This window comes from Poromitra crassiceps (genome assembly GCF_964638095.1).
Source record: "Poromitra crassiceps genome assembly, chromosome: 4".
Lineage (NCBI taxonomy): Eukaryota > Metazoa > Chordata > Actinopteri > Beryciformes > Melamphaidae > Poromitra > Poromitra crassiceps.
In genome coordinates this window covers 65,890,330-65,911,917 of record NC_139626.1, presented here as the reverse complement: position 1 = coordinate 65,911,917, position 21,588 = coordinate 65,890,330, and the positions used below count along the sequence as shown (strand labels likewise).

General features: G+C 43.0%; 1 protein-coding gene and 3 long non-coding RNA genes across 4 annotated transcripts in view; 1 reads left to right on the top strand and 3 right to left on the bottom strand.

Moving 5' to 3' along the window:
• The window catches only part of LOC310775420 (NACHT, LRR and PYD domains-containing protein 3-like), an 888,839-nt gene that overhangs the window by 503,084 nt on the left and 364,167 nt on the right, over positions 1-21,588 (top strand). The window lies entirely within an intron of this gene.
• Positions 3,556-5,904, bottom strand: LOC310775427. The gene is made up of 7 exons (XR_014552667.1): positions 5,857-5,904; positions 5,672-5,755; positions 5,506-5,583; positions 4,046-4,106; positions 3,911-3,961; positions 3,780-3,824; positions 3,556-3,662 (listed from the first exon to the last, which is right to left on the bottom strand). It is a non-coding gene; the product is annotated as an uncharacterized lncRNA (long non-coding RNA).
• On the bottom strand, positions 7,725-8,361 carry LOC310775429. The gene is made up of 3 exons (XR_014552669.1): positions 8,318-8,361; positions 8,066-8,207; positions 7,725-7,889 (listed from the first exon to the last, which is right to left on the bottom strand). It is a non-coding gene; the product is annotated as an uncharacterized lncRNA (long non-coding RNA).
• LOC310775428 lies at positions 11,130-12,475 on the bottom strand. The gene is made up of 3 exons (XR_014552668.1): positions 12,185-12,475; positions 11,600-11,739; positions 11,130-11,239 (listed from the first exon to the last, which is right to left on the bottom strand). It is a non-coding gene; the product is annotated as an uncharacterized lncRNA (long non-coding RNA).

Below are 21,588 nucleotides of genomic sequence, written 5' to 3'. Positions count from 1 at the left end.
ACCCTTCTGAGCACCGCTGGTCCATGTAACACAGACACATTATAGAGTGGAGAGTTGGAGGGGGCAATCTGGCGTCTCTACACGGCCCTGGACTGCAGTCATTGGTGGTTGTCCGTCAGCCATCCTGTGCAGGAGCAAATTCCTCTGTCTCTCTGTAAAGGTGTCAATGCCCCTGAGAGAGGGGGAGAGAGAGAGAAAGACAAGAAAACAAACTGTAAGGAACATGCTATTGACATCTCCTGACCCTTCAATATTCAACCGCCAGAATGTGATGTAACTACCTACCAATTGAATAGTCTCCCTTCTTTGGAGTCCTTGGCAATCTTTCGGTCAAATTCCTCCACCTCACTGAAATAGTAAACGGACATAATCACAGACAGTCACTGCTGGGCTAAGAGAAATGTGGGTAACACAAAAAAAGGTATATTAATTAACTTGACTATTCTTAACTACAAGGATAGTCCACATTTCTCAAAGTCAAGCCCTATTTTGTACTGCCGAATGATGATGTTGATTGAATTCTTTCTCAGCCTAAACAATCCTGTTCCTCAGTAGCTCTGGAAAGTTTGACAAAAAAAAAAAAATAGGTCAATGGGGTCACACTCCCGTATGTACTACAAGCTGACTGAAGCTCACTCAAATTTACTTTGTGTACACTGTGAATTACATTTGAGAAAGCCTCAGCTTGTACATATGGGAGCGTGACCTCATTGACCTTGCATGGGTTCTTGCCCAACCTTCCAGAGCTACTATGAGGAAGAGCCTTTCCAATCAACATCGTCATTGCTTAGTAGCAAATAGGGCTACACCTTAAAAATGTGAACTATCCCTTAAAGGTATTATTAACTAATACAAGCAAGTAAATAGTAGATCGACTTTTTGCGATTTGTGTAAAAGAAACAGGAAAAATAAATACATTCTCTACTCTTACCTGTGATGAATATCCTGACCACGAAGGAACATCTCCCCAGCCTCCAGCAAGGACACATTCTGCAGCTCAGCCAGGCCGTATATGATGGCCTACCAAAAGAAAACAGTTAATTTAAATGGTTACCGTAATTTAAAAATAAACCAATACAGAAAAGCAAGCTAGTACACAGGTCTGTTCACAAGTAGCGCCATGGTTGGCATGCTGGATATATAGACTATTTCGACAACATAAACATTCTAAATTGCCCCCGGCTTACTTCCTGTTGCAGTGTTTGCTGGTACAATAACTGACAGGAAATAAGCTAGGTTAAAACGGTTGCCTAGCATCACAATTCCATGAAAACTGTCCATACGCTTTGAAAGTGCAGGAGCAGAACATGCACAATGGTTAGGCGTACCTCTGGAAGCAGAACATCAAGTATGAAAGGCATTTCATCCATGTACTCCAGATGTGTGGTTCGACGGAGTATGACTCTCAGATGGGAGCAAAGGTTGTCCAGTTGTTCGTCACTGTAAAGGTAGACTGGCACCGTGGAAACGGACTTCTGATCGAAGCTCCGCAAGACCTTTCCGCTGAGTACACCCTATGGGAAAACCAAGGTACAGTGAAAATTATTTAGTAGTAGGGCTGTCCCAGACGATTATTTTCTTATCGATTAATCTAACGATTATTTTTTCGATTAATCTAACGACTATTTTTTTAGGAAAATACTGAACCTCAAATTCAAAAAGATTCATGTTTAATCTGGAGTAATATGCAGTTAAAATAATCACTGGCAAATAAATGTTTTCATTCGTGTGGGGCAAGGAAAGTAATTGAAATTATTTAAATTACATTAATTTAAGTGCAGAGATGAAAAGTCATCGAAAAAGGTGAATCAGAATTACTTTATTAGCCAAGGACCCAAGGTATGTTTGCACACACTAGGAAATTGTCTTGGTGTGGTTATTAAATCTAGATCTAGGGAGACATTGACCTTGCAAGCAAGCTGGATTACGTCGCAAGATCACAAATCACTCGATGTTACTAGTGATGTTCCGATCCGATCACGTGATCGGAAATCGGGGCCGATCACGTGATTTGCGACTCGATCAGAATCGGGGGAGGGAGATCGGATTGCAAACAATATTTTTTTTCCTCCATCATCAATCATTTCACTTTCACATGTTTGAAAACTACTACTAATGGCCACCATGGATTTTTTTTTTTACATAATTGATGCACGTTTATGTAATCGATGACGTCGACTACTCGGGACAGCCCTATTTAGTAGGAATAGGATTTGTGTAAGTGTATTTATTGTGTGGTAGTTGTGAGTCATTGAACGGACATTACATGTCAATTGGATTCCATCCATGCAAGATAGATACCGGTACATAAATTGCAATAAGCATTGCTAAATGATACATCTTTTGATGATATTCCGAACAAATCTTTTCTGTGAGTTAGTCTGTAATGATGAGAAAAGTGAGAAGATTCTCAACATACCACCAAATGCTGCTCCGCTCCCTGTGACTGCAGAATGAAGTCCACCAGTGTTTTTTCATCTGCAGTGCGGTCAATGTCAACCTGCAGGTGGTCTGGGACTTCGTCTGTGATGCCTTGCTGTCTCTGAACTCTGTAGACTGGCAGAAGTGTGCCTTGAAGCAAGCATCCTCATCAGTCCAGAAGGCAAACCTCTGACCATGCCTTTCAAACAATAACAAGATTAATTTTTAAGTGTTGCACAGGAAAAAGCTAAGGCAGTGACTGTCAACAGAACGGCATCCAGAATCTTACATCTGTTAGTTACTGATGGTCTACTGATAGTCTGTAGATGGTTAACATAATGTAGTCATCTAAAAGTGATCTAATAAAGTATTTCTAAAATATACAGTGTTGTTGTGACTTGATGTCATGTGTTTTGATGCTGCTATCTGACCGTCTTAGCTAGGACTCACTTGTAAACATGGATTTCATCTTAATGTGACAACTACTTAAAGGATGTGTGTATCCCCTACTCTGCCTATTTTTAAATCCAAGCTAAAGACCTTTATGTTTACTCTTGCTTTTAACTGCTACTAAACTACTGCCTCTCTCGGCCTGTAATTTAAAAAAAAAGATTCCTGTACATTTCCAACAAATGAACTGTGCATGTAATAATAATACTGAAGAATGCCTTGTAACTTATTTAAAACAGAAATAATGTTTCATGTTTGTTAATTTGAGTATATATTTTAACTAAAACTGTCGGCTGTGTTTTTTTATATGTGCATTGCTTTGCTGCTTGTTTTTTCGATTATTTTTTTTGTAAAGCACCTTGAATTGCCTTTGTGTATGAAAGGTGCTATATAAATAAAATTTGACTTGACTTGACTATACACATACGCTACGATACAGGATTCATAATATAATGTATTACTACATATTACACATACCTCTTTATACTGGATTTACCTCAACAGCTACAGAAAATATGTGGAAGGTCCACGGAAGATTTCATTGAGATTACTATAACTATTTCATTACACCAAACAACATCCCTTGACTTTTGCTAAGCGTTCAAAGATTTTTGTAATACTGACTTTTCCACGAATTGGATTTTTTTTTTTTTTTTTTTTTTACTTTTCTAGGTTTTCCATGACCGTGGGAACCCTGTTACACACACATAGTTTAGGCCGTCATACCCTTCTATTTCGAAATGCTCCATGAGTAGAAGGCACCACCACTTCCGGATCAGAGGCATGTCCATCTTAAAGAAATTTGACAATTCACAAGCAGTCTTTAGTTCATAATGCATTCTTTGTCAATAGGGTTGCAACTTAGGAAGGCAATTTCTGCTTTGGTGTAAATTATTTTACGAACTAACCTCGTGGAATTCAAAACCAGTGCTTGTGGCAATGGAAAGGGCGTACTGGAACAGAGGAGATGTGAAAAAAGCATTTTATTTACAATGTTGACAGAAGCCCGTGTATATTTAAGAAAAATAACTGACTTTACCATGAGCATGAAAATCCCGCAGTCATTTCCACTGGTCTGGCGTGGCAAGTCCTGAAAGAAAGCAAGAAATAAATATGTAACGCAGAGTATGGGCAATAGTAATACTACTTTTACAGTGGCACATTTAGTATTCACCCCAATATCATGGCCAGTCTTCTCAGTCCAGCGCCGGGGATCAATTTGCTGAGCAAGATACCTATAGAAAGAATAAATCAAAGGATATTTTGGGATTATTAACTGTTACAATTCTTCAGTACTGGTGCACATAAATCTACAGTGGCTGCCACATCTATGCGTCAACATTTAATTTACAGATTGGGTTATTCTGTGTGGGGGTGACTTGGAGCACCGGCATGAATAGGTGTTTAAAAAAAGATTCAAATTATCCCACTGAAATCTAAAATCAGACAGTCACAAATTAAGAGTAAATAAAAAGTTCAAACTGATAGATGTGACAACCACATAAGGCAAATGGGAGGTTGCCAAACGATGCAATTAGAGGCAATATGAACATAGCCAAAGCATGCAAGTAGAGGCAATATGAACATAGCAGCCCAAACCATGCAAGCATGCACCCAACACAAGCATGCGGCCAGCCACACCCACGCTGCCAGTGGCCGGTGAAACATAGTCTCTGCATTTATCCAGGCCTGCCCTTCCTCCGGGGGCAGGCTAGGAGCAGTCGGCGTCTCTGACGACATTGGGGTGGAAACATCCTCAGCGCCCACAGTGTCCCGGCGGGAATCTAACCCAGGACCTTCTAGCTGTGAGGCGATAGCGCTTACCAGTACGCCACTGTGCCCCTAAGTCAAACCATGAGTCAAACCATGCAAGTAAAGGCTATAGGAACGTAGCCAAAACATACCATTACAGGCTATAGGAACGTAGCCAAAATGTAATTAGCTATATGAACGTGGCAAACAGAACAGTGTGTCTCATCTGTCAACCTAAAAATGTCTCTGTACTCCGCATCACCAAACCCGGACTCGTGCAGCCAGTACTGCGAGTCTAAAAAGAGAATCTCTCTCAGGAGTGGCCTCATGATCTATAATGTAGTAATGGGTAAAGAGGTGCAGAAGAGGTAAAGTGATTAGGCCAGGGCATAGAGCAGGAGTTCACATGGTTGTACTATACATTAAGCAAACTACTTAATTATGACAACAGGGTGCAGAGGAGGTTAAAAGTGATTAGGCCAGGGCATAGAGCAGGAGTTCACATGGTTGTACTATACATGAAGCAAACTACTTAATTATGACAACAGGGTGCAGAGGAGGTTAAAAGTGATTAGGCCAGGGCATAGAGCAGGAGTTCACATGGTTGTACTATACATGAAGCAAACTACTTAATTATGACAACAGGGTGCAGAGGAGGTTAAAAGTGATTAGGCCAGGGCATAGAGCAGGAGTTCACATGGTTGTACTATACATGAAGCAAACTACTTAATTATGACAACAGGGTGCAGAGGAGGTTAAAAGTGATTAGGCCAGAGCATAGAGCAGGAGTTCACATGGTTGTACTATACATGAAGCAAACTACTTAATTATGACAACAGTTAGTATCTATGGACAACAGCTAGCATCTATGAACAGCCTTACACAGAGAACGTAGTGGCCAGGTCCGTTGACGTTGGTCCATGACGGAAACACTAGCAAGTGTTTCATGTCGACATCCTCCTAAGATTAATGATTTATTTTTATTATGCATATTATCCCAAAAAAATGGACTGCAAACATTTTGTTATTTTAGTGTATATACACTCACTGGAAAGTTGGGAAATAAGTTCTTGCGTGAGATTCTCTTCCATGTAGGAACCACAAACATGTCCTCGATATAAATGTCCTTGCCCTATAGAAAAAAAGGACTTTGAACTCAGAACTTTGAAAGTAGACAAAAATACATGAGAATACAGTAACAGCTGTACTGTTAGCCTTTTATATGTTACTTACATGTTGCAGAGCAGCTTCATGAATCAATTTCATGCAGACATTCCCAATCTGCAAGAAACAATCAAAACTCATCAGTTGGGCATCTAACAGTAAAAGCACTCTTCTACCACAGCGGATGAACTTCCCAATACTCACTGCAGAATCCATATTGCTGTTTCGCAACCCCAGGCTCCAAAACTCTTCCCGTGTGAGACATATTGATCCTTCTTTCACAATGTATTCTGCGCCAGGCCGTCCCTTGTCCAGCACATAATCGAGCTGCAAATAACAGCTATTAGTCTGGTTATAGTGTGTGGTGTGCTATGACAGAATTCATATTTTGACTAATTTGCTTACCAGTTGGTCCTGGATAGGACTCCATTCATCTTCCCATGGCTTCATTGTCACTGCCTTTCTAGGGGGCACAGTGAAGGCTGTCTGGGGGGCGGTGCAGACTGCCTGAGGCACAGTGAATGCTGTCTGGGAGGCGGTGCGGTCTGCCCGGGGCACAGTGAAGGCTTCTGTCTGACACACTGCCTCCACGGAAACATAAGTTGAAAAACACAATGGATGACTACATGTTAGTGCATGTTTAAAGCCAACACAATGGATGAATACATGTTAGTGCATGTCTAAAGCTAACGGCGCAGCATGTTTAAAGCTAACATGTTTAAAGCTAAAGGCGCAGACTCACTGGAAATGGAAGCGACGCAGGGCATCACAGAAGCATCAAGTCGGGTCTGACAAAAGCGGCGATATTTGAATGCTGCACTGTGCAAGATGTTTATTGGCTTGTGACGAAACTTGGAATTGACATCAGCCAGTAAAACTGTTCAGCCAATAGCAAAAGAAAATCTAACATAAATTCTAAGTGTTGCTTTTTAAGCAGCAAATTATTTCAATCCATTAAATATTAACACCGGCATTGACGTGTTTACATAGTTGTTGTTAGTGTCGAGCCGTGTTCATAGTCCATTCATAGAATTAAGCTAATTTAGTTTCCAGCTCAACAAACATGTTTGTTACCTCTCCAGGCACACTCTATACATTGCAGTTTTCTGTTGTAACAATAACGAATCCCCTGAGACAGACTCTTATGACACAATCATACCTCAAAACATCATCAAAACCTATACATAGCCAACAGCTTTTCCACTAGAATTGATAGTGATTAACTTAAATAAAGACACATAACAGGTTCATAATTAAACATGAAAATGACCTCAAATTAATAGTCTACAGATCACCTGTTACGTGTGCAGGAGTTGCCGCTGGGAGGACCATGGCAGCTCTTACTGGGGGCAAGGGGGGGTCTGGTCCCTCTGAAAACACAAAACACAAAAATGACAACTCCAAAGTATGCCAGTTAAAAGAAATTGATGGCTTCGTGATGCAACTGCATTCATAGTTACCTAATACAGCTTGACTAAAACTGTTGATCTTCAAAGTTTTACCGAAAGTTTTTCGAATTGTTTCAGCTCTTTTCTTATTGAGGGCAATATTGTGTTGATGGATGAGATTCCTCATAAGGAATGTATGAGTAGAAACCAAAGCCATATTCATGAAGTAGTTATTTTTTTTCATTTTTGCAAAAAACTGTTCTGCTACTTGGCTGTTGACCTTTCCAGACAGTTGAGGAACCAGATTCAACCTTCGTAGGACATCTCTCCTGTCCTTTGTGTTTTTTTCGTGGAACCGGTCATATAGGACATAATGTTCAGAGGAACCAGTCACTGGATGTCCACAGTTATTGTGCGAAGGTGCTCTGGTGTCCAACCACGGCAAAGACACTTTTACTGATCCATGTTCTGCCAATGCAATGTTTTCTTCTGTTGGCTCCATTAAGCGCCCTTCAAATGGCCTGAAAGGCAACTTCTCTGGTTCTCGAAGATTGGTGTGTGTTGCAAGACCTCGTGCAAAATCATAAATAACCACATTCGGCATGTGTTTCCAGGACAACAGCATGTCAGCGAAATCCCGTGGGCTCTCAGCTCGAAGATTACATTTGACGCTGTATACAATCCCACAGGGGCACATGATCACTGCCCATCCACCTGTAAGAGTAACCAGTAAAGTAAGAGCCAGAAAACCGCACTCCAACACTCGGCTTCACAAACTGAAAGATTTGAGTTGACCAGTCAAAGAGTCTAGATAAGAGCAAACCTTTTACTCAAATTTAAGAGACGATATATGCGTTGGTCAAACAAGAACTGCTGAAATCAAAACACACCTGAGGCGGCCCAAATCTTCTGAAAGATTTTGTCATAGGTTTGTCTCGACTTCATCTCAGTCGACAACCTCACTAAGAGGTCACTCCGTGATCCTGTAGAGTCAAGCCCACACTCTCTGCACAGCTTTCGTATAACTGGAACCTACATGTGAACAGAAACAAAATTAAAAATGTTTTAGTTAAATAAATGGATTACAATCTTGAATTTCAAAAGATAATGTATGCTCTATAGACATTTAAGAGCACACAGACCTTCTGCTTAAAAAGCTCTTCTCTAAGATGATCTTCAGTTACTGGAAGTTCCGCAGCCTCCAGCTTAGCTTTAGAGGGTTTCATCTTTTCAAATTCAGTGTTAAGCACCAAGTTTGAGTCACGTGTGTTTCTCCCTATCCACGGAGCCCAAAATTGGTATGTGGGTGTAACTCTGAAAGGGTTGTCTCTTGCACCTAAAACAGAAAATATAGCATTAACAAGATAGAATACAGCATTCAAACTGAACCCCTTGATAAATGTTCATCATTATACTGGGTGTCTGCAGATATCAAAGACTTCAATTAGTTCAATAGAATAGTTTGAAGGAGAACTTCACCAAAAGACAACACAGACTTATTTTGCACATGATCTCACACATATCTAAAAGGCAACACCGACTTATTTTGCACATGATCTCACACATCTGAAAACTGTAAACAGTTTTGCAGACAGTCATTGTTTGACAGTTGTTGAGTTGATTTGAATTAATTAATCAACTCTCAAGACTGTCAAGACTACCGTAAATGAATGCCAGCAAAACTGTTTACAGTTTTCAGATATGTCATGTGCAAAATAAATCCGCATTGTTTTTAGGTGAAGTTCTTCTTTAAGACTTTATTTAAAAAATAAAGCGGAATTAAATCTAAAACTACTTTTTTGTGGATTACATATAAAAGTATGTACCGTACTCAATAGTGGGTCCAGCGGAGAGAGTACTAGGTATAGGTTTTGAAGAACCATTCTATACATTGTTGTTGTAACGGTCTTCTTTGGGTGAAATAAAACAGGTGTGTAGATGACATGAAAACAAAGGTTGAGTTCTAAAATGGGTGTGATCCCCCCCCCCGGCCCACATTCGTCTTGATGCGTCACGGCTGGTGTGATCCCAGGATGGTCTATTATTTGATTTCTCTCTACTGTACATGCAAGTATTAAGTTAATTCATTTAATCTAGCATTAAACTGAAGACAGATCTCAACCACATCAACATTTTACGGGCAGACAACCAATTATACTGTAGGATTTAATTACTTTTCACAAATCCTCGTCCGATCATTTCCCTTGATACTGCCTCCCAAAAATGTTCAATGTTAACTTCTCCTTTGAAGTTCTCCGGAGGTTCCTTGAGGTCACTCACTAAAAACAGAATTTCAAGAGAACATACTGTAAAACTATTCGGAAAAAGTAACCTCACAGAAGGTTTTACTGCATTTCATGAAGAACAGATTCTGAAATTGTGGTGAACAACATACCTGCAAGATGAAACGCAGCCTTCTTATGTACCGTAAATTCCGGACTATAAGCCGCGGCTTTTTTCCCGTTTTTTGGCCCCTGCGGCTTATATAACGGTGCGTCTTATCTATGGATTTTTTCAGAAAAAAAAATTCAAATACAAATAAAATCTCTCTTTTTTAGCACTCTTTCTACCTATAAATCCACTTCTGTTTTAATTTCCTCTGTTGCCCTCTTTTCACCACACCGCGGACACTGTGTGCACTGTCGAAATAAACAAAGGTGTTGTGTTATGTTGTTTTGTTGAAATGTTATGGTAATACGGTAAATGGGAGCTTCCTCAAACAGCCAACAATCCCCTCTGTGCGTGAACCCTTACATATGGTAATTACGGTAAGCAAAGTTCATCAGCCCGGAATCACAACAAGAGGAGCAGTCTCTCTCTCACTCACCATGGGGAAGATACGCAGAAAGTCACACGACGCAGCTTTCAAGCTGAAAGCAGTCGAACTCGCACTAAAAGAAACAAACAGAGCAGCAGCGCGTACCCTGGGCATCGATGAGTCAATGGTGAGACGTTGGAAGAAGCAGCAGGAGCAACTGTCTCAGTGTAATAAGACAAAAAAGTCCTTCAGAGGCCACAAAAGCAGATGGCCGGAACTTGAAGATTCCCTTGAGGACTGGGTGTTGACCCAGAGAGGAGACGGCCGAGGCGTTTCCACGGTGCAGATCCGACTGAAGGCCAAAACAATCGCCACCGAGATGAAAATTGAACATTTCAGAGGTGGGCCATCTTGGTGCTACCGATTCATGAGACGAAAGGGACTGTCCGTCCGGGGGAGAACTACTGAACAACTCCCTCCCGACTACCAGGAGAAAATCACAAACTTCGGCGAATTCACACAAAGGAAGATCACGGAATATTATAGGAGTGTGAAAACATCCACAATCACCAACGGGTTCCAAAACGCTGGACTGCTGCGGGATGAAAAGGATGACGCCGCCACAGCTGGCGCTGAGGGCCGTCAGAGGCTTCAGAGGCTGTTCGATGCCGACAGTGATGAAGAGGAGTTCGTTGGTTTTGAGTGACAATGAAGGAGAGAGGAGAGTGGTTGACGAAGCCACCCTGAACCTGTTCGTTTCCGACACTGAAGATGAGGACTTTGGTGGTTTCAGTACGCAGGAAGAAGAGGAAGACGAGGATTAGTGACTTGACTTCTCTGGTTACAGGTTTGCTGCACATATACGGTAGCCTATAATTGTTGTGTGATTTTGTCTGGGGATTAGTGACCTGACTTTTGTTTTGTTTTGTTGAAATGTTAATAAATGGGAGCTTCCCCAAACAGCGATCTCTTTCCCGACATTCCTCTCTGTGCACGAACCCTTTCATATGGTAATTAAACATCAAAACACCCGCGGCTTATAGTCCGGTGCGGCTTATAGAAGAAAAAAATAGTCAATTTTGGTGCTGCGGCTTATAGACCGGTGCGTCTTATAGTCCGGAATTTACGGTAGGTCCATTATCACCACTGGTGGGTGATCACCACAGGAGATGCATGAGTAATTATGGTCATGTTCTGTCAAAGCTTCAAAATGTAAGTAGGCATGGAGAACTGTGTCTGAATTGGGAAACTGTGCATCCGTTGACAGTTGCAGAAACTGCACTGCTCTGCTAATTGCAGTGTGGACCTGAAAAGAGGAAACAAATTGATTACTATGTTCCCCACAGCGATTAAGTCATTCTAAATTTACTTTAAAGGGATATTTCAGAAGTCAAAATAGAGGGACAAATCCCATAAGGCCCCCAACCAACCTCCATCCAATTAAATTTGAAAGATAATTAGACATTTAGAGGGCCATCCTGGTTCCAGGGCCCAAGACAACTGCCTTGTTTTGTGTTTTTGTTTTTTCAAAGCCTAATTTCTTTCTGCTGAACGGAATCAAACCAAACTTTTCAGGGTGGCTTAAAATTAATATTTAAAGCTGGACATATGGTCCAGGTTGTAAAAAAATAGGAAATTCTCCTTTATTTATTTCAGTAACATGTACCTGGAGTAAGTTCCTCAGTGTTAAGCACAAGGGCAAGCTCAGGATTACATGGTCATCAAAGTTACAGACACCGTTTTTCCACTCTTGATACCGGTAGCACATCCCACATTGCGGGCAGTACTTGCAGTAAGTGGACACATCTGAACAAACGATGGGAAAAATTACATCAAGATTAAGATATTTTATACCTTACAGCAGGGGTTTTCATAATCAGACATTTATTTGATCCCAGACAATCAACAATTGAGCAAAGATAGCCCGATATTGCTGTTCGACATACTTCAGACTAACACCAACTACATAAGAATGTCCTTTTTGAAGGCATTTAGTTGTTTCTGACTGGGAAAAACAGTAAATTTCCCCAAAGCTACAGTACTGGATCTTGGAACCATCTGTGACCAAGTCGCACGCATTTAGGCTATTTTTATAACTAATGTAACAACTTTCACTTGCATTCACTAAGCCTCCCCTGAAAGAGCCCCTATGGGTAGGCCCACCTCCCACTTGGAAAATCTCTGCCTTCGAACAATAACATCATTAACATTAAAATTATAAGAAACTACTGAGATACATATGAGAACCTACCTTTGATTACACACAAGGTAGTGAGTATTTTTGCCGTTTTTGTTATAAGGACCGGGTCCGTAAGTGGTACTCTGCCCTCACATTCCTGACAAAGTGTTTCATCAGGGACTAGGTGCCTGGGGTACACTCTGTGTGGTACTGGATGACGGAATTCTTCTGGAAGGATAGCTGGAATGGTCTTATTCTTCTGAATGTATGACACCATTTTTTCTAACAGCACACCTTTTGGGGGATATACAAGACTGCTGTCTTCCTCACTCTTCTCTCCTGAAGAACAGCCATGCTCCATTTCTGTGTTCACATCATCTTCTGTGCTGCGTACTGTCCGGAAAATATTGCGCTGTGTTTCGAAGAGGTGCCATTTGGCAATATATTTGTGAATGCAAGATCTCTGCTGGTTGGTACATGGACAGGTCCATCTGTTCTGCTTTGTATCATAGACGACCATCACACGCCCAAGACGGCTGTAGTGCGATATTGTTGGTTCATACACCGAGATGCACTGTTTTGTTCCAGGAATACCAATTGTGTGAACTGACAGAGGTGTCTTGTTGTTGGTTGAAAGTTCTTGCAGTTTCAAGCAGTCCTTCTTGGCTCCCTGACCAAACCATTTTGCATTTACCATCTCATCCAGTACACATGGAGATAGTGTCTCAGCCTTGGCAGATGACGTGATGTATGAGGTAGATCTTATGTGTTGGCACAGATAGTTGGAAAGGCCACTCAGGTGTGCAACATCCATGTTCATCTGGCACTCACTATGTTCACACAGTACGTGATGATTTGTGCCCCAGGTTTTCAACTGCACATGCAGAGGTATGCTGTGCCCCTTGAATGCTTTTAGAACAGCATAAATATCGTTCTCTTTATCAATTATTTCACCAGTAAGGTGACGCCTTGCATTAATGTCTTTAACTTTTTCCTTTGTATGTTTCCTTTCAATATGTTTCTTTAGGTTCCTTTTGTTATAGAGTACTTTACAAAAGGGGCATTGTTTTTGGATCACAGTTCTTTCACGGACTCTTTTTTTTTTACATGAACTGACTGGAGTGACTGGACTGGCAAATGCTGGTGTTGCGGCTGGTCCAGAGAGTGAAGTGACTGGACTGGCAAATGCTGGTGTTGTGGCTGGTCCAGAGAGTGAAGTGACTGGACTGGCAAATGCTGGTGTTGTGGCTGGTCCAGAGAGTGAAGTGACTGGAGGGACTGGACTGGCAAGCTGGTGCTGTGGCTGGGCCAGAGAGTGAACTGACTGGAGGGACTGGACTGGCAAGCTGGTGCTGTGGCTGGGCCAGAGAGTGAACTGACTGGAGTGACTGGACTGGCAAGCTGGTGCTGTGGCTGGGTCAGAGAGTGAACTGACTGGAGGGACTGGACTGGCAAATGCTGGTGTTGCGGCTGGGCCAGAGAGTGAACTGACTGGACTGGCAAATGCTGGTGTTGTGGCTGGTCCAGAGAGTGAAGTGACTGGAGGGACTGGACTGGCAAGCTGGTGCTGTGGCTGGGCCAGAGAGTGAACTGACTGGAGGGACTGGACTGGCAAGCTGGTGCTGTGGCTGGGCCAGAGAGTGAACTGACTGGAGTGACTGGACTGGCAAGCTGGTGCTGTGGCTGGGTCAGAGAGTGAACTGACTGGAGTGACTAGACTGGCAAATGCTGGTGTTGCGGCTGGGCCAGAGAGTGAACTGACTGGAGGGACTGGACTGGCAAATGCTGGTGTTGCGGCTGGGCCAGAGAGTGAACTGACTGGACTGGCAAATGCTGGAGCTTTAGCTGGGCCAGAGAGTGAAGTGACTGGACTGGCAAATGCTGGAGCTTTAGCTGGGCCAGAGAGTGAAGTGACTGGAGTGACTGGACTGGCAAGCTGGTGCTGTGGCTGGGCCAGAGAGTGAACTGACTGGAGGGACTGGACTGGCAAGCTGGTGCTGTGGCTGGGCCAGAGAGTGAACTGACTGGAGTGACTGGACTGGCAAGCTGGTGCTGTGGCTGGGTCAGAGAGTGAACTGACTGGAGTGACTGGACTGGCAAATGCTGGTGTTGCGGCTGGGCCAGAGAGTGAACTGACTGGAGGGACTGGACTGGCAAATGCTGGTGTTGCGGCTGGGCCAGAGAGTGAACTGACTGGAGGGACTGGACTGGCAAATGCTGGTGTTGCGGCTGGGCCAGAGAGTGAACTGACTGGAGGGACTGGACTGGCAAATGCTGGTGCTGTGGCTGGGCCAGAGAGTGAGCTGACTGGAGCTTTGGCTTGGCACTTTTCAAGATGCTTCACAAAGCGCTCCCTCCTATCAAACATTCCTGGGCAGTATGGACAATGATGATGCAGCAGCATCTTATTGCAACCTAGCCCACATCTGTGAATGGTCAAGTCTGTGAAATTCAGAGACAGAGTTAGTAATTGTATGAAAATTGAGAATATGAAAGTTGCACAAACACCCATTAAAATGCATTTCTCTTACTAGTGGAATACCCGTCCCTGTATGCTGGAGGCTGCGCAGCCATTGCACAGCATTGCACATTCTGACAATAATCTGTGCAGGCATAACAAATTCACCAATTGTAATCATCCCTAATTACGTAATTAAAAATGTTTGGCTCCAACATTATCCAATTAAAAATGTTTGGCTCAATAGACCCTTCTCACGGGGGCCATTTTGTGTCAAAAAGGCAGAATAAACACAGGTGCGAGCAAAACACTAATGAGGGTTTCCACATTCCAATCATGGAAGTTGGAAACCCTCATTAATGGTTTGCTTGCACCTGTGTTAACCCTGCCTTTTCGACACAAAATGGCCCCCGTGAGAAAGGTCTATTAGGTCACCCGCAGGGGTGCTATTTATACTTGCTGAAAGAGGGCAGCATAACCCCCAAGATAGATTTAGGTTTCATACAAATGGACAAACATTGTGGAGTGTGAGTTCTGTGATCCTTACATTTATATTGAATAAAACTACCACAGAGGTGAGAGGGACAGTATGTGGTTTTAAAACCAGGTGGAAGATGCTTGATTGAGGGTAAAGAAATCAATGGGTTGTTGCCAAGTTTTGGTGACGTTAATATCAGGTTTGCCCCATATGGGACTAGGGATGCAACGGTATGATTTTTTGATGGTATGATAACGGACAAAAATCCAACGTTTCATGGTATCGTGGACATTTATGTGTTGTAAAATCTATCATATATATGTATATATTTTTTTCGTGCCAGAATAGCATGCCATATGGGGTATATATCAGGTGTGGGTTTAGCTAGTAAGGGCGTTTGGTTAATCTAATAGACATTTATGCAAAGTTTATTTATATAAGCCAGCACATTTAAAACAACCGCGGTTGTGCTATCAGGTTCAAATAAGCAAAAGTAGATGACAATTCAACAATAGGAAAGTATGTTACCTCCCAGGACAACTGCTGTCTTCTGATGGGATTGCAAATGGGCCTCCACCTTGTTCTTCCAACTTGCTTTGAAGTGCTTTTCCACGCAGAAAGGACAACGGAAAAACACCCCATCTTTGTGGACAGCTATGGGCATGGGCAGTTGGCCACCTCGGTGAAACGTAATGTGGTTCTGAAACGATAAAGCACAACATACCGTTATAAAACACCCCCCAAAGTGAAATGAAGAGATCTCTAAATGTAACGAGCGTCAATATATTCCCATTGAGTACTAAATATGTCTAAGTCACAGATAAATGTGACCAAGGGCCATGTATGCTTAAATTCTGGTTAAAAAGTGGAAGGAAACAAAGCGGAGAAGATGATCCCTGGTTGAGGGTCATACCTGCTGTTGAGGAGGTTACATGATTGCAGGCAGCTGAATGAGATGCAATGGGCTAAATGCACAACTCCACTACTTCCTGAAATTAGTACAGCTTCTTTATTTCCTGTCATCACTATTGGATGAACTGATTAATGTCAGGTGTGCTGCAGTCACAACAATGATCAGGCACACCTGATTAATCAGTTCATCCAATAGTGTAGGCCAGGAAATAAAGAAGCTGTACTAATTTCATCAAGTAAAGAAGTTGTGCATGTAGTCTATAGACCCTTTTCACAACCACCATGTTGTGTCTAAAAGGCAGGGTAAACACAGGTGCAACCAACTCACTAATTAGGGCCCCAGCACTGGAACACCTAAATGGACTTGAAGTTTGAAAGGAACCCTAATTAATGTTTTGGTACGCCTGTGTTACTTGGCTGCCGTGAAAAGGGTCTAAAGGAATGATGTGAAGGAGTGGTGCATTGTGGGGAATTGAGTCCAGATACCAACTTATATATAACAAACAAAAACATTAATATCGATACTGGGATTTATGTATTGATAATCGTTCCTTTACATGAATATCGACTCAATATGGATATATCTATTTTTTTTTAATCCAGCCCTATTACCACCATAACCACAAATAGTCATATCTCCTTGATGGCTGTAGTGTAGTGTGAACACAAGGCCTCATACCTTAGCATGCTCCCCAGTTAGCATGTTTCCTCCTTAACCACAACCATTCACTTGCTCGTTCTGCTGCCCGAGACATGCTTGTAAAATACATCAACGTGTGTGAACCGTCCCCGAATGCCCAACTCACGTTAGTAGGTTACTACAACAGCGGAACTTGCCACAAAACATGTGCTTTTAATAGCTAACGTAGCTACTAGCTAATGCTAAATCACTGAATGACACAAACACCATTAGTAGAATTAACATTAGCCACCGACAGGCAGATGTAACTTAATGTTTATATATATTTGGTGGCATTTCAAAAGAGACTGCAAGAGAAAAATATGTTTTTTATATATATTTTACCGTAGATGTTAATCTGCATTGTTGCGCCATTTTATTCTTGGATCTCTCTCTTCTGTTAGCGCATGCGTTGTTGGACCGTGTCAAGAGGCGTAGCCAGACCGTGTCAAGAGGTGTAGCCAGACCGTGTCAAGAGGCGTAGCCAGCTGGCTCTGCGGCTCTGCAATTAGATGTATCTCGGGAGCGTTGAGTGAAGAGTTGCTGGGACCAGCTAAACTATGGGAGAGATTCATAGATGCGAATGTGCCGAGAGCAAGTGTGCCAGAATATCCTTTCCACTGTACACTACAGTATCACAAAGATGAGGCTCAGGTAGACTCAGATGAGTGGATGAAACAGCAACCAGAGCAGGTGGAGATCAGCTCAAGTTGCATAATTCTAGGACCGCAGGGGGTAGCAATGAAAATAAACAAAAGTGACTTTCTGGATAGAGAGTATGGGATAGGAGGGGGTCAGAAGGATGTAGGAGCAATGATGGTAGAAGCAGAGAAGGCTATTTTTGAGGTAGTGAAAGGGAATTCTGCACTCTGGGTGAGCAAAGATCAAAGATTCATGAAAATTATGATTTCGGCACAGGGGAGAGGTAAACCACAAGCAGTACAAATGACCAATGAATCAGTGTATGTTGCAGCAGAGGAGAGAGACTATGAGGGAGAGATGCTGCGACAGGTGCCAGAATGTCTCTGGTCAAAACATAGCACAGACATAGGACTTGTAAAATCTGCACAACCAGTGAAAGTGGAGCTTAGAGGGGGAAGTTATCCTCCATGGAAAACTCAATATCCGTTGAGGGTAGAGGCTATTCAAGGCATAAGGCCGCAAATAAACGGACTATTAGAAGCTGGAGTTCTAAGAGTGACACAAAATCCACAGAGTAACACGCCCCTTTTACCAGTAAAGAAACCGGATGGTAGCTATAGACTAGTGCATGATTTACGCCTAGTGAATGAGGTTGTGGTAGATTATCCGGCGGATGTACCAGATCCCCACACTCTGTTAGCCCAGATCCCTGCTGAAGCTGCATGTTTTACAGTGATAGATTTATGTGGGGCGTTTTTTAGTGTTCCACTAGGGGAAGAATGTAAAGGGCTGTTTGGGTTTACCTATGAGGGGAGATCATATGAGTATGAAAGATTGCCGCAGGGATTCAAACACAGCCCACACATCTTTAATAAGATTTTGAGGGAGGATTTGAGGGAGATAGAGAGGTCAATAGGAGGTACTGTTATACAGTATGTAGATGATATCTTGATTTGCTCTAGTGACAAAGATCAGTGTCATGAGGACTCAGTAAAACTGCTGAAGTTATTAGCAGCGAAAGGACATAAAGTGTCACAGAAGAAGTTGCAGTACTGTAAAGATGAAGTGATCTATCTAGGACAGAGAATAACACAAGGCCACAGAGGGATCTCTGAAGTGCATTTAGAGGCTATTCGAAAAGCACCTAAGCCGAGAACAGTGAGGGAGATGTTGGGTTTCTTGGGTATAGTGGGGTATTCATCAGCATGGATTGAAGATTATACTAGGATTGTTGCACCTTTGAGGGCCATGAATAAAGAAGCAGGGAGTGGGTTGCTACATGGTAACCTGGTGTGGACACAAGAAGGCCATTTGGCGTTTGAAACAATAAAACAAAGATTGCAGGAAGCACCAGCCTTAGCGCTGCCAGATTATGGAAAGAATTTTGTTTTGTATGTTTCCTCTTCAGCTAGTGGGAGATATGCATGTGCCGTTCTAGCGCAACCTACAGGAACAGGGGTGAAACCACAGCCAATAGCGTACTACTCTGTAGCGTACTCTGGGGTGGAGATGGGGATGGCACCTTGTTATAGGGCGATGGCAGGGGTTTACTTGATGTATGAGAAAGCATCAACGGTGACTATGGGATACCCTGTAACTATTTTGACACATCATAGTCTTAGGAATCTTCTAAACCATGGCAAGCATGTTCTAACTGCACCAAGGATTAGGGACTATCATAGATTGCTAGAGCAGGAAGATGTGACGTTGGCAAGATGTAATACAGTGAACCCGGCTGAGAGTCTGCCGACTGAGGAGGATGGGGAAGAGCACAATTGTTTGCAAGAAGCAGAGAGGTACTCAAAACTGAGGTCAGATCTACAAGCAGTTCCACTTAAGGAGTCAGATCTTTTGGAGCAGTGTGGAAGAGTCGTGGTTTTAAGAAAACTGATGGCTCACCAATACAACACAGTGTGCAGATTATGAAGTTGCTACAAGCTATGATGAAGCCTAAAGAGATGGCGATAGCTAAATGTGCAGCACATAAGTCAGGTGTATCTAGAGTGACGAGAGGGAACAATGCAGCAGATGAAGCAGCGAAGCAAGTGGCGGGAGCTGATAAGCCAGGGAAAGTTCTTTTGGTGGCGCATGAGATAGAGTTGGAGGATAAAATCACACTGAAAGATATTGTATTGATGCAGGAAGAAGTGGATGTGATAGATAAACAGCTGTGGAGAGAGAGGGGAGCTAGTCAAGACAGCACTGGGTTGTGGAGGAACCATGAGGGGTTAGTAGTAGCACCTGCAGACCTGCTAGGATTACTTATCCAGGAAGCGCATGGATTGGCACATGTAGCGAGAGGGGAGGTAAAGAGAAAGATAACACAGGAATATGGGTTTTGGGCTCCGTATTTACTGGAGCAAATAGACAAGGTGATAGGGAGATGTATCATTTGTCTGAAAAACAATGCGAGGAGAGGAGTTCTAGTACATCCAGGGTACATTCCGACACCCAACGGGCCAATGCGAGATTTAATGCTTGACTACTGCGATATGATAAAGCCAGTGGGGGGCAAGAGATACATGCTAGTTGTTATTGACAAATATAGCAGATGGGTAGAGGCCTGTCCGACGAAACACAAGGATGCGCACTCAGTGGCTAAGTTTCTGTATAGAGAGATCATCCCTCGTTGGGGGATACCAGATCGAGTTACATTGGACAACGGGAAAGAGTTTGTGGACAAGGTGATTAAAATTCTCTTACAGAAGTTATGCATAAAACAGAGGCTCGGATCGATTTATCATCCCCAAAGCCAGGGGGCGGTAGAGAGGATGAATGGGGTGCTTAAAAACCGTCTAGTGAAAATTTGTGGGCAAACAGGGCTAAATTGGATAGAAGCACTTCCACTGGCACTAATGGCCTGTCGTTCGAGTGAACTGCGCGGATTGAGGTTGACACCACATGAGCTAGTGATGGGAAGGAGGATGTCAACACCGTGTCTGAGAGTGGGGGGAAAGGTCCAAGCTTGTCTCTCCTAGAGGAGGAAATGAGAAAATATGTAAATTACTTATCAACTCTCCATAGAAGTATTGCTACATATGTCTCTGAAAAACAGGCAGAGGGGAACAGAGGAGAGGAAACGCAAGAAAGGAAGATACAACAAGGAGACAAAGTGTTTGTAAAAGTGTATCGCCGGAAATGGTATAACGCCAGAAGGGAGGGGCCTTTTGAAGTGGTGCGTAGTACTGGTACAGCTGTGCAAGTGAAGGGATCACCGACGTGGCATCATGTCAATCACTGTGTTAAAGCTCCAGCAGATGGAGGAGAGGAGGGGTTGGAGATTGAGGGAGGGGGGACAGGAGAAGATGCAGGAGAGGAGGTACCAGAGGAACAGGTGGCTATTAGTGTGGGTGATGATGGGAATAATGATGATGGAGGTGATGCAGGTGGAGGGGGAGACACAGAGAGTGAAGGGAGAAGATTTGAGACCATTGACCTACGAAATGTACCAGGCCCAGGTGAGTCAGATGAGAGAGGGGGTGAGCCAGAAGAAGAGAGTAGAGAGGGAGGTGGTACTCCAGGTGAACAGCACAGAGGGTCAGCAGAGCGAAGGGATTCAAGACCAGTCAGAAAGAAAGTTAAGCCCAGGAAGTTTGAAGACTATAGTTAGAGGGAAGTCAGGAGAAGTTGTTCATCTACCATGTAATTGCCCGGAGTTGGACGGGCACTGGCAGAATAAAGAATGGGTAAATCTTGTGTATAGCGAATCAGGAGATGGAGAGAGAGCAGAGGAGAGAAAGTATGCGATGCTTAGTGACTATGAGAGAGAGAGGATGATGGCAGGAAAGGAAGGAGATTGTTCGCTGAGCATAAGAGATGTAGAGAAGGGAGATGAGGGGGAATATGTGTGTATATTTTATGACTCAGAGTTGATGAAACCAGAAAGTGAAGATGAGGTGATGAGAGGAGGATTTGCATTTCAAAGAGTGACCCTGGTGGTGGATGAGAGAGTGATGACTGAAGTGAAAGTGGATGAGAGTGGTAGTGGAAGTATGATTGGATGGAGAGAGGAGGAAGAGATTTTGACAGCTAATGAGACAGCTAATATGACCAAGGAGGAAGTGCAGTTGGAGATCATAGAGGAGTTAGAACAGAGAGAGAGAGTGTTTAAGGAAGACAGTGACAGTAAGAAGAGTAGAGTGACGAGGCATCTGAGAGGGAAGAAGAAGCAGAGAAGACATAGGCAGAGGGCTAGAGAGTTATTAGAGCCATTGTTTAGGCAGGCAGAAAACAATGTATGGTATCAATGGATGAAGTATACAGGAAAGACTCAGGGTAAGGAGGTGTGTTACATATGTTCTAGAGCG